At 39.5% G+C, this 17,873-nt stretch overlaps 1 pseudogene; it reads left to right on the forward strand.

Annotated features, from left to right (window-relative positions):
- Positions 1-14,889: 14,889 nt before the first annotated feature.
- LOC109437922 (chromatin accessibility complex protein 1) lies at positions 14,890-15,284 on the forward strand (annotated as a pseudogene).
- Positions 15,285-17,873: the final 2,589 nt, after the last annotated feature.

Here is a 17,873-nt window from a genome sequence, read left to right on the forward strand (position 1 = left end):
ATTTTTGTAAGAGAGAAAGTTTGGGTTCAAAAGATTCCAATTCTGAAAGTGAATGACTTTAGAGGGACCAGGGGAGAGTGAGCTCAGCTTGGACAGAGAAGAGGAGAAAGTGCCGACTGTGCAAGGACGTTGGCCAAAGGGCCCTGGATCAGGAATAGACGGGATTTGCAGAGGTAGCCAAAGGTATTCTGACCAGGGAATTGAGCAAGATTTATCACCTAAGTTGGCCTAGACTGGACAGAGCTTGGCTTTGAGTCGGTTTTATGTGTTGGGCATGCATTCATATTTCTTTACGGTTGGAACCTTCAGATAGATAGTGAGCCATTGCTCTCAGTGAAATGGGGACAAAGGGAGGCTGCTGCTGGTGCCAGAAGTGAGGGCAAAACCTGAGAATCAAAGCTATGGAGAGTATCCCTAGGCCTCTGAGGATAGCCATATAGGCAGGAAATAGCCACCCCCTGCCTCCAGTCACTTGCTATCCTGTCTGTATTTGAACACTGTGTACCTTGGCAGCTGTCCAGGAAGCTCACCATTGTATCCCATCTCATGGACTACTAGGCCACCAGATTCCAGGCTTCATATCCATTGTTCTGCTTTTGGTTCTAGAACACTGCCCTGCTGAGTTGCTGCATTGAACTGTGGGAGCATTGCAGTGTTGTGGTGTATGCACGTGTGCGTGTGCGTGTGTGTGTTGGGGGTTCCTGAGTGGCCCCAGCCTCAGTCTCTATGACTGCAGGCTGAACTTTGCTCAACTGTGACTGCTGAACGGAGAGAGTTGAGAGAAGGCCCCTGCTGGTTCTGTCCCACACTCCTCGTTATGATAGGCAGTGAAGCAAATCATTTGGGCAGTTGCCTGACCTTAATGGGATAGAAAGGGCTCCTCTCTTGCCTGAAAGGAACATCCAAGTATGTGCTTACTGTTTAGTTTTCCTGGAAAAATAATTTTTCTGGCAGGCGAAAGAGGGTGACTTTGCCTTCAGAAAAGCATTGTGTCATATCCATAACTCCTGCAACCCCCTCTATGCATTTCCATGGCTGAAAAGCTTGCATTTCGTGGAAGAGCAACCATCCATCTGCTAGGAAAAATTTTTAGTTTCTATTCAAAGAAAGCTGCGTTGTATAAAGAATAGGGATACATTATTGGCAGCTCTTTGGGGGTAACCGAGCAATTTACTGAAATCTAGAGATTTTTGGAGGAGAATGCAAAATATAAAACAGGTCTGACTGCTCAGTGTTATGATTTTAAGGGAACCCTGCCTTCTTGGAATTCTTCCCTTTAGAAATTTATCCCTTTATATATGAAAGACCTTTTGAGTCTTGAAGAGTCACATGTGAAAGAGTAAAATATGCTTGAGTGGAATCTCACTTTAAACCAGATCAGGTGATAACAGCCCTCTCTTCAATGAAGATGAAGACCCTTGGGATGGGACAGAAGGATCTCTGGGATCAGCAGAAATAGGAAGCTTGAGTGACAAGAGGCAACAAGGAAATGAAAAGGGAAATGAGTGTGTACTAAGACTAGGCTAATTTAGGATATCCTAGATGGAAGGAGACTCATAAACCATTGACATCAGTGCCTTTAAAAGAAAAAACAAACGTTTTCAAAATATTGGAGCCCTTTGTTAAAATCAGAATCCATTATGCATCAATTGAACACAAGTGGGCCTCCTCTGCTTATAGTGGGAGTGAGAACCCTGGGTCTCTCTGTCTACTAAGTCTCTCTTTCTATTGCTGAGGCTAAGAGAAAAGCGAAGTAGCACCATACGCAGCTGAATAGTGAGATCTGATTGTTCAACATGAATTTTGGAAGTTGGTTTGTTAAGTACAGTCATTATTAAAAGTTAAATTATATAAACTTACAATTAAGTTATATTAAGGATAAAGCGAATGAAAACTCAATACTCGTCATGATTTTAGTACGCTTTGCTATTATCCATGCTCTTGATTTACGTGAACATCTGTTGGGTCTGTGTGGTGGAGACACTCTACAATAATGTTCTGCTGTGCACCTCTTCCTAACTCCTCGTTCAGTGACATCATTCTGGGAGCTTAAAATTGGCCGTGGTGGGAGTATTATAGAGATCATCAAACACTATAAATCAGCAACCGAGACAGCCAATTGTTAAACATTTCCCGGCACACCACTGACTACACTGTAAGTCCTTACTTCTCCAGAAGCTAGACTTCCAGTAGCCTCAACCATGAGGAATGCAGTTTAGAACTCATGAGGGGAAGAGGAAATGCAGCCAAGTGACCATTACCACAAAACACATACACTTTACTCTGAAGAAGAGATAAGCCACTGCAAGGCCTCAGCCCACACAAACATGTGTTCAACTATGTGGCAGATGAGAAGCAACATGGTGACAACATGAATTGACAGCTAACATTAGGAGGTCCTCACATCATAACCTTGAGCCTTATATGTACTCTAAGGGCAAACGAACTAACTTATTTCTAAGACCCTTAAAAGCTTCACTGCATCACAGCTCAGCACAGTTCAGGAAGTGGTACTGTTGATCCTTATGACCCCCTCAAAATGGGCTAAATTACTTGCAGAACAAGGTCCATAAGAAGGCTCCAATATTGTGGTGTTCACCAGTGTCCACAGCACAGTGGACTGTGCACTGGCACACTGCTTGGAGCATAAAAGATCCTTAATAATTACTTACTAAAAGAACGAAACCAATTTTCACAAGCAAAATCCTTGCCTATTTCACCACTATTTCCAGAAAACGGTAATTTTTGTTTCAGAAGACAGTAGCTATCTATTCAAAAGCATTGATAGCTGAAGTGTCCATTATTGGATAAATCATTGGTGTGAGACCACCAATGCCCCAATGGCGTCTGATACACAGGAAATTACTTCATCACGATGGTGAGCATATTGTCAGTGGCACAGGTCCTCCTCTTACTGCCCTGAGTGCAAACATCTCTGCGGTTCCTCTTTCTCTTCTGTGTGAACTCCCTTCACTTTCCAGTCTCTCATCCCTCTTCCCTCTGACCCCCTTTCTTCCTCTGTGCTCCTCATGCCCTCAGCCTGCCAGCCATCATCTAAACACCCACCCTGCCGAGTCCTGCCTGAGGCCCCGCGGGCTTGAGATTGCTTTCCCTATACCCAAACAGTGTCTTTAGTAGACAAGACCCTTTGTCTACAGTCTTTACAAAGAGAAACTCATCTAAAGCCAAATACTTCCCTTTTCACATTTCTCAATCTATACCGGTGTGTGTGTCTGTCCCAAATGACTGCTGTGCCCAAAGCAGCTTTTACACCTTTATGTCCTCACAACTTAATTTGCCTTATCTAGAGTTTACAGCATTGCAGAAAAGGAACTTGAGCATATTTCCTGATTTTAATTAGGCCTTTTTGGGTTACAGTGACCCAGATTCAACCACCTAGCTAGTTTAAGCAGGTTCCGAAAGGAGTTAAGGCAGTAATTGCTGCACTAACTGAAGGCTTTTGTCAAAAAAGACACAAATTGGAGGGTCGTGTGGCTCAAATTGGATGGATAATTGCTACGACAATGCTCTTTCATACTCTGGTGTAAGGTCAAGTGATCTGACTATTGTTCTTCAGGGACATATTGGAGTCCTTCTAAAGGATTCTGAGGTTTGTGGCCAATCTTCGTGAGGTATGTTATTTGTGTCCTACAGTTCTGCAAGGACTGCCCCCAGGTGAGTGGTGAGGCTTGGTCCTGTAGGCTGACTCCCTAGCAGAGCCATCCAAGACAACCTCGTTTTGCAGATGAATCTCTCACTTATAGCAGTTGAATCAATAGGGAGAGACAATTCAGAAGTGACTTTGAGTTAGGAAAAGTAATCTGAAATACTCTAGCAGGCCCGCTGACTTCTAGAAGCTCTGTTACTAAATACTAGGTGAGCAGTGCTGGCCAAGTTACTTAACTTCTTTGTGCCTGCCTCAGTTTCCACATGCGTAAAATTAGTTTCCTGATAGCACTTACCTCACAGGGTTTTGGTGAGGATTAAATAAACGATATATCTAATATATTTACTCTAGCACTTGGCACATAGTATGTGCTTTAAAAGGGGCGGGCAGTTAAAAAGTTTTAAAAAATCAAAATTGTGAATTTCTTAAGAGACAGAGCAGAGTTGGAATAAAGTGTATTGCAAGATCCTTGAGGCCTGACCACTCCACTGTGAGGCCTGCGGCTGCTGCCTGCCATTGTGGTCTGTGTGTCTCTGCCACACCGAAGTGTCTCTGGGTTTGCTAGCTCACAGAAAATGTGAAGCATATGCACGTGGCATGGTCATAGTAAGAATGTTAGGGAATTGGGAACTGTGGTGATGGCTTCCCAATGTCACAATTATTAGGGCCAGTGGAGCCACATATGAAAATCCCAGCCCAGGCCCCTCATGCATTTGCTGACTTTGCCTATCCCCAGGCTCCTCCCTCATTCCCGAAGGTTCTATTAGTAACTTAGGGGCCATGTTGACAGGCCCTAGGCCCTCTTGGCACCTTTTTCTTGCCCTACCACCTGCCCACTCTCCAGGCTTGTACCAAAGATCTGATGCAGATCTACCCACTGCTCTGCTCTGTTTTTTTTGTTTTGTTTTTGTTTTTTTGTTTTTTCAGTTTTTTTTAACTTTAAGTGAAAAGCTGATCTTAAAAGAGTGAGGATCCTGACTGTACCTCCAAGACACTTTCATTTAGAAAAGACAGGGGACCACTGTGTTTCACACTGAAATGTGAACATTTCAGGCAGTATGACAAGCCAATGGGGTCCTGTGGCATTTTGGGTTGCTCACATGACATAGAGACCTGGCTCCCTACTCCATCTAGTACCAATTCCGAGGGTGGTTTAGATGCAGGGCTGTGTTTTCCAGAACTCCTGAAGGGGTCTATTTGGGGTCAGTGCAGGGCTTCGTGGGTCCGTGGGCACTCAAGATCTCATAGAGCTCTGGCTCTTGACTCAGGACTGTTCTTGAAACCTTGTAATTGGTACTCCTAGGACTGTTTCTAGTAGGGGTTCAATTCCACAGATCTTAAAAAAAGTATTTCTTAGAAATTCAAGTCCATATCAGGAATGATAATAGGATGGCTGCCTCCCAAGGTTTGCAAGCTGTGCAAGATTTAGCTGGAAAAAAAAAAAGGAATCCAGTCCTTTTTTTGTTAATTGTGCCAATGCTTTCATTTTTCAGGCAATTTCAGTTCAATCCCAGATCTGGTTTCTAGAGTCACATTTTTCCAATCAAAACCTTCCCATTTGCAGAGAGAAGCCTTACGTCTGAGTGTGGGATTTGAATTTGCCCAGGTGCTGGCAGTTAGGGAGAGTTTTCATATTCAAAGCTGCACATGCTTTGGAAATGTGACCCCCATGATTGCAACAGGAGGCAATCATCTTTGGTGGGGAGGGGTAGGGAGCGGAAGCTCATATGGGAGTTTGTGGGCTCTGTCCTTGGACCTCAGCATTTCTCTGGCGTCTTGCCTTCTCTCTGTCTATTCTCATGCCTTTAACTAGCACCACTAGTGGAACTTCCATTCCTCAAAGCAGTCCTGACACTGGAGCCCTAGCCCTGTTTCTCCAACTGCTTATGGCAGCATTGCCCAAGCTTGGGAAGTTGTTTGAAAAACACCCAAGTGATTCTTATGATCAGGCAAGTTCAGGAAGCCCAAGTAATTTTTACCCATATGTCCCCGCCAGCACCTCAAGCACAATGTGATTAAAACCATACTCATTCTAAAAGCAACTCATCCTAAAAACTGTGCTGAAAGAATAAGGCAGAACGACATGTGGTCATAGGGAACAATGTCCAAGAAGGCTTATGAAATGGTAAAAAAGCAAGCTGCCAACATTACAGTGGAAGCTTGCTTACCTGGCCTCTGTGGAGCTAACTCTCAGGTGTAAAGGATGCTCTCCCTTTCCTCCATAAAATACAGTGCTGCTCAATGCGCTGGTACATCTCTCCCTAGTAGTTGGTCCAGGCACTTCTGCTTTAACTGACTTTTTAAAAAATTTTTATTAAAGTTTATTGGGGTGATAATCGTTACCAAAGTTATATAAGTTTCAAGTGTACAATTCTGTAATACATCATCTATATATCACATTGTGTGTTCACCACCCAGAGTCAGTTCTCCTTCCATCACCATGTATTTGACCCCCTTTACCCTCATCTCCCACCCCCACCCCCTTTACCCTCTGGTAACCACTAAACTATCGTCTGTGTCTGTGAGTTTTTGTTTCTCATTTGTTTGTCTTGTTCTTTTGCTGTTTTTGGTTTATATACCACATATCAGTGAAATCATATGGTTCTCGACTTTTTCTGTCTGACTTACTTCGCTTAGCATTATAATCCCAAGATCCATCCATGTTGTCACAAATGGCGACATTTCACCTTTTCTTATGGAAGAATAGTATTCTATTGTATATATACCACATCTTCTTTATCCAATCATCTATCAAAGGACACTTTGGTTGTTTCCATGTCTTGGCCACCGTAAATAAAGCTGCAATGAACATCAGAGGACATATATCTTTATGGATAAAAGTTTTCAGATTTTTTGGGTAGATACCCATGACAAGGATTGCTGGGTCATATGGTAATTCTATTTGTAATTTTTTGAGGAATCTCCGCACTGCCTTCCACAGTGGCTGCACCAGTCTGCATTCCCACCAACAGTGTATGAGGGTTCCTTTTTCTCCATAGCCGCTCCAACACTTAATATTTGTCTTGTTGATGATAGCCATTCTAACTGGTGTGATGTGATATCTCATTGTGGTTTTTATTTGCATTTCTTTTATGATTAGTGATGTTGAGCATTTTTTTCATATGTCTATTGGCCATTTGTATGTCCTCTTTGGAGAAATGTCTCTTCAGGTCCTCTGCCCATTTTTTAATTGGATTGTTTGTTTTTTTGTTGTTGAGTTGTATGAGTTCCTTATGTATTTTGGATATTAGCCCCTTATCGGAGGCATTGTTTGCAAAAATCTTCTCCCATTTGGTTGGTTGCCTCTTTATTTTGTTGGTGGTTTCTTTTGCTGTGCAGAAGCTTTTTAGTTGGATATAGTCCCGTTCATTTATTTTAGCTTTTACTTCCATTGCCTTTGGCATCAAATTCATAAAATGCTCTTCGAACCCAAGATCCATAAGTTTAGTACCTATGTTTTCTTCTATGTACTTTATTGTTTCAGGTCTTCTGTTTAGGTCTTTGATCCATTTTCAGTTAATTTTGGTACATAGTGACAGATAGGAATCTAGTTTCATTCTTTTGCTCGTGGCTTTCCAATTCTCCCAGCACCGTTTATTGAAAAGGCTGTCTTTTCTCCCTTTTATGATTTTGGCTTCTTTGTCAATATTTACGTGGATTTATTTCTGGGTTCTCAATTCTATTCCATTGGTCTATGTGTCTGTTTTCCTGCCAATACCATGCTGTTTTGATTATTGTTGCCCCATAGTACAAGCTAAAGTCAGGAAGTGTGATACCTCCATTATTGTTCTTTTTTCTTAAGATTGCTTTGGCTATTCGGGATCTTTTGTGGTTCCATACAAATCTGATGATTTTTTTGTTCTATTTCTTTAAAAAATGCATTGGGATTTTGATGGGATTAACGGAGTTTTAATTAACTGATCAACTACTCCCCCAATTGTACAGATAAGAGAGAGCCTATTGCAGCGAACAAAAAGATTTATAGCCTGACCCATCTGTTTAGAAAAGGATCTACAAATACATACATGGGCTTGTAAATGCACATAAAATTTCAGGAAATGTGAACAGTGGTTGCTTCTGGGAAGGAAGTACTGTGTATGGAGTAGAAAGGTTCACTACATACTTTTTGTACTGTTTTAACTTTTTACTCTGTTCATGAATTATTTTTTCCCAAATTTTTATTTTGAAAAATTTCAAATATACAGAGATGGAAAAAGTAGTACAATGAACACACATATACCTATCAAGATTCCACAATTAACATTTTGACATATTTGCTGTGTATTTCTGTCAATCTCTCTATATTTTTTTCTCTGTTGAGCCACTTGAATGTAAGTTACATGTGTCATGACATGCTACCCTAAATTCTTCAGATGACTCTCCTAAGAATAAGAGACTCTCCCTTCTCACCACAAACCATTATTCTATCTAAGAAAATAAATAATCCAATATCATCTAATTTCCAACCCATATTTAAATTGTCTCAGTATCCCCCAAATGTCTTTTAGAGCTTTTTTTTTTTAAAAAAAAAATCCAAAATCAAGGTTTGAACATTGCACTTACTTATGTCTCTTTAGTATCATTTCTTCTACCACAGTGCATGCTGTCGATATTTTTTGTGTGTGTAACTTTGACTTTTTGAAGAGTTCAGGTCAGTTGTGTGTGGAATATCCCATATTCTGAATTTGTCAGTTTCCTTGTGATATACATTATTTTTATTCAATCAAAAGATTTAATAGCCATAATAATAACGGAAACCATACCCTGTTTCATATAAACAGCAACCTTCAAATTAGCTCATCTTCCTAATATCTCCAGCAGCAGTATTACACAGTCTTCTGGTCCTCAGAGCTGATGATTTAATCCCCACCCCCTGCATTCTTCCATATTCAGTCAGTTCTCAAGTCTATCAATTTGCCCTTTGACATGTCTCATGCTTTTATGCCTTCTCCAGTATCACTATGCCCTTGCCCCTAGGCCAGGTCTTCAATGCCTTACCCTAAATTGCTGCAACTGCTTCCTAAATGACCCCTCTTCTAGTGTTAGAATCTTTCCCTCAACATCTGCCCCATGAACATAGAAGAAACACTGCTTTCATCATGTTACTACCCTCTGAAAAACTATCAATGGCTCCCTATTTCCTACTTTCCAGCCAAAGCCCATCTTTCTTTAGTCAGAGCCAGCTTTGAATACAGCCTTCATCATCAAAGTTTTCTATTTCAATCCCAGCACTGCCAATTACTTGCTTAGTGACCTTGGAGAAATCACTAGGTTTATTGGGTCTTCCATGGTCTTATTTGTAAAGTAGAAATAACAATTGTGCATTCATCTCAAGTTTGTCAAACACACACCTGCAGAGCTCCCACTTTTTCTAAGAGTCTCTCCAAATCTTGCTTTTTCTTTGAGTCTCAGCTCAAGCCCTGCCTCCTCTAGGAAGACTTCTGATCCACAGCCTCCCTCCCCCTCTGAGTTTCCATAGCACTGTGGTCTACAGGGAATAACTTAGCAGATGCTAGTTGCTATGGACTGAATGTGTCGTCCCCCCCCCCCAATTCATATGTGGAAACCTAATCCCCAATGTTTACATTTTCATCTTATCTGCAAGTTTGGATGGCTGGGGCCCCACAAGGGCAGGAGCAGATCTGTTTCTCCTAGAGCTTCCAGAGCTATTGCTGCACTGAGCACTCAGCAGCTGAGAGCTTATCACTTAACTGAATGTGAGAAGATGCTTTGTGGATATTTAGAGTCTTCCTTTTAACTCTGAGAACAGAGGACTCTGAGAATCTCTGCCTTAAGTGAGATAGGAAGGAGCAGAGGCTGTGACCATCATACAGATAATCACAGTAATTGGTTCTATAGAGTGCCTATTATGTACCCAGCACTTTGAATATATATTTTATTTGATTTCAACTTTACAGATGAAGAAACAGAGGCTCAGAGAGGGTAAGTGACTTGCCCAGGGTCACCCAGCAATTAACTCCTGAAGCTGGAATTTGAACACAAGTGTGTCTAAAAGCAGAATATTCTTTCCCTGTTGCCTCAGTAGTAACAGTGAACACTATGTTGACAGAAGGAAGGACAAGTTATTAGAGCTGCTGTGATTTGGACCAAATTTATTCCAGTACTCTCCTTTATAAACCAGAATGTCCACCCTGAGGGTACTGTTGTATTACCAGTGATGGGGCAGCTTCCATGAATCTGTCTCCACTCAGAAACAAGGCCCAGAGACAGGCTTCTTTGTGGCCAGGGGAGAGAATGAAACAAAGCAGCTCACATTGGAAAAGGATTTAGGCTCCCTGTCTCTGTCTCAAAGGGCCCTAAACTGACGGTCTGAGTTAATGGGAACTCCCAGAGGGTTAAAAGAATTGATAAGGAAATAAATAGAAGAGCAAAGGAAAAGAAAAATGATAAGATGGCAACTAAACAGGGAAAAGGATATATTAGCTTAGGAAATATATGTTCAGGGGAATCCCACACGAAATCCTATAAAGCTCCCCTGCAATTGGGGAGTGGTGAGTTTGTGTGTGTATGACGTTGATTTCATATGCATGTGTGTGTAATATTGATTTTACATGTATGTATGTGTGTGTGTGTTTGTTCAATCTTTGGATTTAAATAAAGAACAGACCAAATTCAGAGTCAAACTGCCTCCTTCTCAGGAGCCACTTCATCAACCCAGTGTTACATTTCCCAGCTGGAGGGCAGTAATTGCATGGCCAGATCTGGACCCATCTGGGAAACACCAGGGTCTTCCTGAATCGTCATATGCCATGCTGGCCGCCAAAGACATAAGGTGACCTCAGTGAAGCCTTCACACAGGCCATATGCACAAGTCATAAAATCCCAAGGGAATGTGGCAACAGAGGCATAGTTGCTGTGCCTGCCAAATTTCCAAGGGGAAGAAGGAACTTGTTGCATCTGCATTTGCCTCCAGGATTGGAAAAATATATCTCAGTCACTGGAACTGAAGGGGGGTGGCCTTTACCTTCATAGAAGAGTCACTGTTTATACAAATATTGTTGATGGCCTGATATACGTGTGTGTCTTTATATAAATAGAGCTATACATCACTTTGCCAGATTGCATCAGCTACCTGCTTAACATTTTACATGTGCTTTAAAACAACAATTTGAAAATCAGAATAATCTGTTGCTTCTGCAGTGTTTCTAGTTTAGGATTTTGCTTGGAGAGTAAAAGAAACCCATATCTGGTACTTACCCTTGAGATAGTCGCTGACTGAATGAATTACACCTACTTTCATTTGTTCACTTCTTAGAAAACATATCACTTTGATAGAGCTCATTCGCAGGAATGGGGGGAGGGTATGGTGGGCACACCGGGGTGATGGTGGTAATTCTTAGAGAAACCAAGCAGTGAGCTGGATGCTGGTAGTGCTTGCTGTTGCCAAAGTAGTCTTTCACTTCTTAATTCAGTAAACATATGTCAAGTGTATCAGGACCTGTGGTAGGCACAGGGGATACAGAGCAAATAAAACATGTTCCTTCTTGTTCCGGTTTCTCTCAAGGATCTTGTATCCAAATGAGAGGTAAGCCTCCTTAGAAAGGGCATTCTGGGATTTCTGGTCATTTTGCAGGCAGCTGCTTCTCCACTCCAAACAGGTTGTTTTTAAATATTTTAAGTATGTGGTACAGATCAAAAGCAAAAACAAACAGATTCTAGTGCCAGAAATGAAGAGATATCAGACAAGAAAAAGAAATAAAAGGCATCCAAATTAGAAAGGCAGAAGTAAAACTCATTATTTGCAGATAATGATACTACATATAGAGAATCCTAAAGATTCCACCAAAATACTATTAGAACTGATAAGTTAATTCAGTATAGTAGCAGAATAAAAATTAGTATTCAGAAATTGGTAACATTTTTATACACAAATAATGAATTATCAGAAAGAGAAATTAAGAAAACAATCCCATTTACAATTGCATCAAAAAATAAAATACCCAGGGCTCGACAAGATGGCTCAGTTTGTTAGAGCGCGAGCTCTCAAGAACAAGGTTGCCAGTTCAATTCCCACATGGGATGGTGGGCTGCACCCCCTGCAACTAAGATTGAAAACAACAACTGGACTTGTGGCTGAGCTGCGCCCTCCACAACTAGATTGAAGGACAATGACTTGGAGCTGATGGGCCCTGGGGAAGAACACTGTTCCCCAATATTCCCCAATGAAATAAAATAAAAAAGAATTCATAAAGGAGACAGTTAAAAAAAATAATAAAGAAAATAAAATACCCAGGAATAAATTTTACCAAGGAAGTAAAAGACCTGTATTCAGAAAACTATAAGACATTGAAGAAAGAAACTGAAGAAGATAAATAAATGAAAGCATACACCATGCTTATGGATTGGAAGAATTAACATCATTAAAATGCCCATACTACCCAAAGCAATCTATACATTCAATGCAATACCTATCAAAATACCAATGGCATTTTTCACAGAACGAGATCAAATAATCTTTTTTTAAAAATTAAAGTTTATTGGGGTGACAATTATTAGTAAAGTTACATAGGTTTCAGGTGTACAATTCTGTAATACATCATCTATATATCACATTGAGTACTCAACACCCAGAGTCAGTTCTCCTTCCATCACCGTATATTTGATCTCCACCTTATTTACCATCCCCCGTACCCTCTAGTAACCACTAAACTGTTGTCTGTGTCTATGAGTTTTTGTTTCTTCATTTCTTTGTCTTGTTCCTTTGTTTTTTTCAATTTTATATACCACATATCAGTGAAGTCATATGGTTCTCGACTTTTTTCTGTCTGACTTATTTGACTTAGCATAATTATCTCAAGATCCATCCATGTTGTTGCAAATGGCATTATTTCATCCTTTCTTATGGCAGAATAGTATTCCATTGTGTATATATACTACATCTTCTTTACCTAATCATCTATTGAAGGACACTTTAGTTGTTTCCATGTCTTGGCCACCATAAATAAAGCTGCAATGAACATGAGAACAAACAATTTAAAGCTTATATTAAACCACAAAATACCCCAAATAGCCAAATCAATCTTGAGAAAGAAGAACAAAGCTGGAGGATTCACACTACCTGATATCAAACTATACTGCAAGTCTACAGTAATCAAAACAGCATGGTACTGGCATAAAAACAGACACATAAATCAATGGAACAGAATACAGAGCTCAGTAATAAACCCATGCCTAGATAGTTATTTAATCTATGACAAAGGAGGTAGAAATATACAATGGGGTAAAGACAGTCTATTTAATAAATGGTGCTGGGAAAACTGGACAGAGACACACACAAAAAATGAAACTGGATCCCCTTCTTACATTATATACGTGAATAAACTAAAAATGGATTGAAGACTTAAATGTAGGAACTGAAATCATAAAACTCTTTGACATTGTTGTTAGTAATATTTTTCTGATATATCTCCTTGGGTAAGGGAAACAAAAGAAAAAATGAACAAATGGGACTACATCAACCTAAAAAGTTTTTTGTTTTTCTTTAAAAAGATTTTTATTAAAATATAGCTAACATACAGTATTATGTTAGCTTCAGGTGCACATCATATTTATTCAACATTTATATACCTAAAGAAGTGATCACCACGATAAATCCAGCAACCGTGTGACACTGTACCACACTATCACAATATTATCGACTATATCAAACTAAAAAGGTTTTGCCCAGCAAAGGAAGCTACCAACAAAATGAAAAGATAGCCTACTGCTAATTTGTCACAGGGACGTGAAATACAGTTTGAGGAATATAATCAATAATGTAAAGATTATGTAGGGTGCCAAATGGGCACTGGACTTATTAAGGGGACCACTTTATAGTCTGTGCAGATGCCTGACCCCTGTGCTATACACCTGAAGCTGAAGTTGAATAATATTGAATGACAACTATGATTATATATATATATATATATATATATATATATATATATATATATAGAGAGAGAGAGAGAGAGAGAGAGAGAGAGAGAGAAAGAGAGAGAGAGAGAGACAGAGAGAGAGAGAGAGAGAGAGAGACAGAGAGACAGAGAGACAGAGAGTCACGGGATGTGGAGTACAGCATAGGGAATATAGTCAATGGAATTATAACAGCTATATACAATGCCAGATGGGTAGTAGATTGGGGGAGTTATCACTTTGTGAGGAGTGTAAATATCTATTACAGTGTTTTGTACACCCAAAACTAAAAAAAAAAAAAAGCCTACTGAATGAGAGATGATATTCACCAGTGATACAGCTGATAATGGGTTACTATCCAAAATTTATAAAGAACTCATACAACTCAACACTAAAAAACTAAACAATCCAATTAAAAAATGGGCAGAGGGGGACAGCCAGATGACTCAGTTGGTTAGAGCACGAGCTCTGAACAACAGGGTTGCTGGTTTGATTCCCACATGGGCCAGTGAGCTGTGCCCTCCACAACTAGATTGAAGACAACAAGCTGCCAGTGAGCTTCTGGAGGGGCAGTGGATGGCTCAGTTGGTTAGAACGTGAACCCTCAACAACAAGGTTTCCACACATGGGCTGGTGGGTTGTGCCCTCTGCAACTAAAGATTGAAAACGGTGACTGGACGTGGAGCTGAGCTGCACCCTCCGCAACTAGACTGAAGGACAACAACTTGGAACTGATGGGCCCTGGAGAAACACACTATTCCCCAATATTATCCAATAATTTTTTTTTAAAGTGTCAGCCTATTTAAACAAGATTAATAAAGGTACTCATAAAAAAAAAAAAGAAAAAAAAAGGGGCAGAGGACCTGAATGAACAGATAGTTCTCTAAAGAGGACATAGAGATGGCCAATAGAAATATGAAAAGGTAAAAAAAAAAAGAAATATGAAAAGGTGCTCAACATCACTAATCATCAGAGAAATGCAAATGACTATCATCAATAAATCAATAAATAACAAGTGCTGGTGAACAAGTGCTGGTGAAGATGCAGAGAAAAGGAAATCCTCATGCATTGTTGATGGGATTGCAAACTGGTGCAACCACTATGGAAAACAGTACAGAGATTCCTCAAAAAATTAAAAAGAGAACTACCTTATAACCCAGCAATTCCACTTCTGGGTATTTACCTGAAAAAATCCAAAGCACTGATTCAAAGAGATATATGCACCCCTATATTCACTGCAACACTATTTATAATTGCCAAGATATGGAAACAACTCAAGTGCCCATCAATAGATGAATGTATAGGGAAAAATGGTGGACGTGGTCGTGGGCAGGGACAAGTGCGGGAGCAGCGCTTCATGTCTCTGCCCCTGTCCCGCATCCGGGTCATCATGAAGAGCTCCCCCAAGGTGTCCAGCATCACCCAGGAGGCACTGGTGCTCACCACTAAGACCACGGAACTCTTTGTTCAATATCTAGCCACCTACTCCTACAGACATGGCAGTGGAAAAGAAAAGAAAGCACTTACAACGATTTATCAAATACTGCAGAGGAATCGGGAACTTTTCAGTTCCTTGCAGATATATTACTGAAGAAGATATTAGCTAGTAAATATCTGAAAATGATTAAGGAGAAGAGGGAAGATGAGGAGGAGGGAGGAGAATGATGACAGTGATGAAAGTGGTGACAACAAAGCGGAATCCTAAACCAAAAAAAGTGCTTTAAAAGTCAGCCTGGAGAAGACCCTCCCGGCTCAGCACCAGTGCTCTGAAGGACGCACTGACTTTAGGCTCTTCACTTTCCAGAGACTTCAAGTACAGTGTATTTTTTTGTGGCTGAGACAGACCATCTACTGCACCTTCACCAGAAATAGCCAGAAGCAAAGTAAGCAGACAGCAGCCTCTCCTTGGCAGGCCTACACTCTGGTTGGAAGGCACCAAGAAAGAGCTGTCTGCACATCAGGCACTGCCAGTCCATCTGCAGCTATAAGCTGCAGAGGCAAGGACAGTTTTGCTTAACTTTCTAATTTGCAGATAGATTTTGAGCTGCTAAATATCAGTTATGTAAATTCTTACATGTATATTTTAAAACCAGTTCTTTGAAACAACTAGATCCAGTTTTAGCTAAATATGTAGTTTGTTACTGTTTGTTAAACTTTTGTTACATTGTCATATGTAGGATGTTACATTTGAACTTTTATATTTCAAGAAAATTTGAATATCTGTCTGAATACTGCATTTTAAAAAAAATTTATTGGGGTGATGAATATTGCATTTTTTAAACAGTAAAGATGTACAATTTTGTTTATTAAAAAGCTGTACGTATTGTTACAGTAAGATGCTTTATGGAACTAATTTTAGAACCGTCTGTTTTTCTAATGCCTTGATTATTACCTGAGACTTGTGAAATTTAAAAATAAGCATCTTAGTACTTTTATTCCCAGAGAAAAATTTCAAGTCAAACTATAAATACGAAAAGAAATATTACCTCTGCATAAGCATATTTTTTCTTAAAAAGCATTTTAGAACATTTGGTATATTGAAGATCTATCTCATTTTACTGTTCCTTTCTTTATACCCAGAGTAACTGCTTTTACTATCCATAGGGGAAAACCATAAGGCCTGTATTTTTTCACATAGGATAGATTTTTGGCTCTTGTCTTTTTAATCTCTCTTTAAAAAAAAGTATTTACATCTAGTAAAATTATCCTTAATGTTTAATCGGTCAGTTGGTAAGCAGTTGCTATACAGATTAGTTTCACGACCCCAAGTGTTCCCGGGTCGCCTTGGAGTTAGTCCCTTCCCGTTCCCAGGTAACCACTGATGTCTTCTGGCTCTTGTTTTAAAAATGTGTTTTAAAACAAAATTTTAAAATATAAAAAAAATAGATGATTGCATAAAGAAGAGGTTGTATATATATTTAATGGAATGTTACTTGGCCATAAAAAATGAAATTTTACATTTGTGACAGCATGGATGGACCTAGATTGTATTATGCCAAGTGAAATAAGTCAGACTGAGAAAGACAAACACTACATGATCTCACTTATATGTGGAATCTAAAGAACAAAATAAATGAATAAACAAAACAGAAACAGATTCAGATACAGAGAACAAACTGATGGTTGCCAAAAAGGGAAGGGAGTTAGGGGGCTGGGTGAAAGAGGTGAAGGAATTAAGAAGTACAAATTGGTAGTTACAAAGTAGTCATAGGGATGTAAAGTACAGCATAGAGAATATAGTCAATAATGTTGCAACAACTATGTATAGTGTCAGGTGGCCACTAGACTAATTTGGGGGATCACTGAATAAATTATATAAACGTTTAACCACTATGGTGTATACCTGCAACTAATATAAAATAATATTGAATATCAAATGTAACTGAAAATAAATAAAGAAAAAAGAAAGAAAAAAAGAAAGAAGTACCCCCCCCAAAAAAAAAAAAAAGAAATGAAGTGATAGCTCAGAGCAACAGCAGTGAGCAGGAATTGCAATTACATAGGCTACAGAGGAATAAAAAACAGACATGCATCCTGCGTGCAGGGTTTTAATGACAGAGTGGAGATAGGAGTAAGATCTGAGCTCATATAGAAAGCCAGCAGCTGGAAGGGCTGGCTTATAAATGGGGATACGGATAGGAAAAAAAAAAAACAGTTCAGAATTGTACTGGCCACTTTGAGCTGACAGTGGGAGAGTCACATAACCTAATGTACTTGTATGCAGGCAGGCCTCCCAGGTAAAACAGTTCTTGCCAAATAACAATAATAAGAACACTAACCAAGTACTTAATTATGTGCTGGACACCATACTAAGTGCTTTGTTTATATTAACTCATTCTTAGAATAGCCCTTTTTACAGATACTGAAACTACAGAACAGAGAGATTAAGTAACTTGTCTAAGGTCACATGGCTACTAAGTGGCAGAGCCAGAATTCAAACCCAGGTAATATAGCACATGAGTCTATGTTTATAACTACAACTCTGAAGACGAACTCATAACCAAAACTTGCTAAGTCCTTAAGGAAATAAACCACGATGAGACTGGCACAACAAATGGGAGAATTTACACCTTAGGAACTATAACTAATAGACTAATCTGAAAGGGACTTTAAAATCACTACGATGTTTCCCTGAAACTAAAACCTAGCTGGACCATCAGCTCTAAAGCATCTTTTGGAGCAAAAATTAATATAAGATCAGGTATTATTATATTATATTATATTATATTATATTATATTATATTATATTATATTATATTATAGACCTGGTCTTATATTATAGTAAAATACGACT

This window comes from Rhinolophus sinicus, chromosome X (genome assembly GCF_036562045.2).
Source record: "Rhinolophus sinicus isolate RSC01 chromosome X, ASM3656204v1, whole genome shotgun sequence".
In the NCBI taxonomy this organism is placed as follows: domain Eukaryota; kingdom Metazoa; phylum Chordata; class Mammalia; order Chiroptera; family Rhinolophidae; genus Rhinolophus; species Rhinolophus sinicus.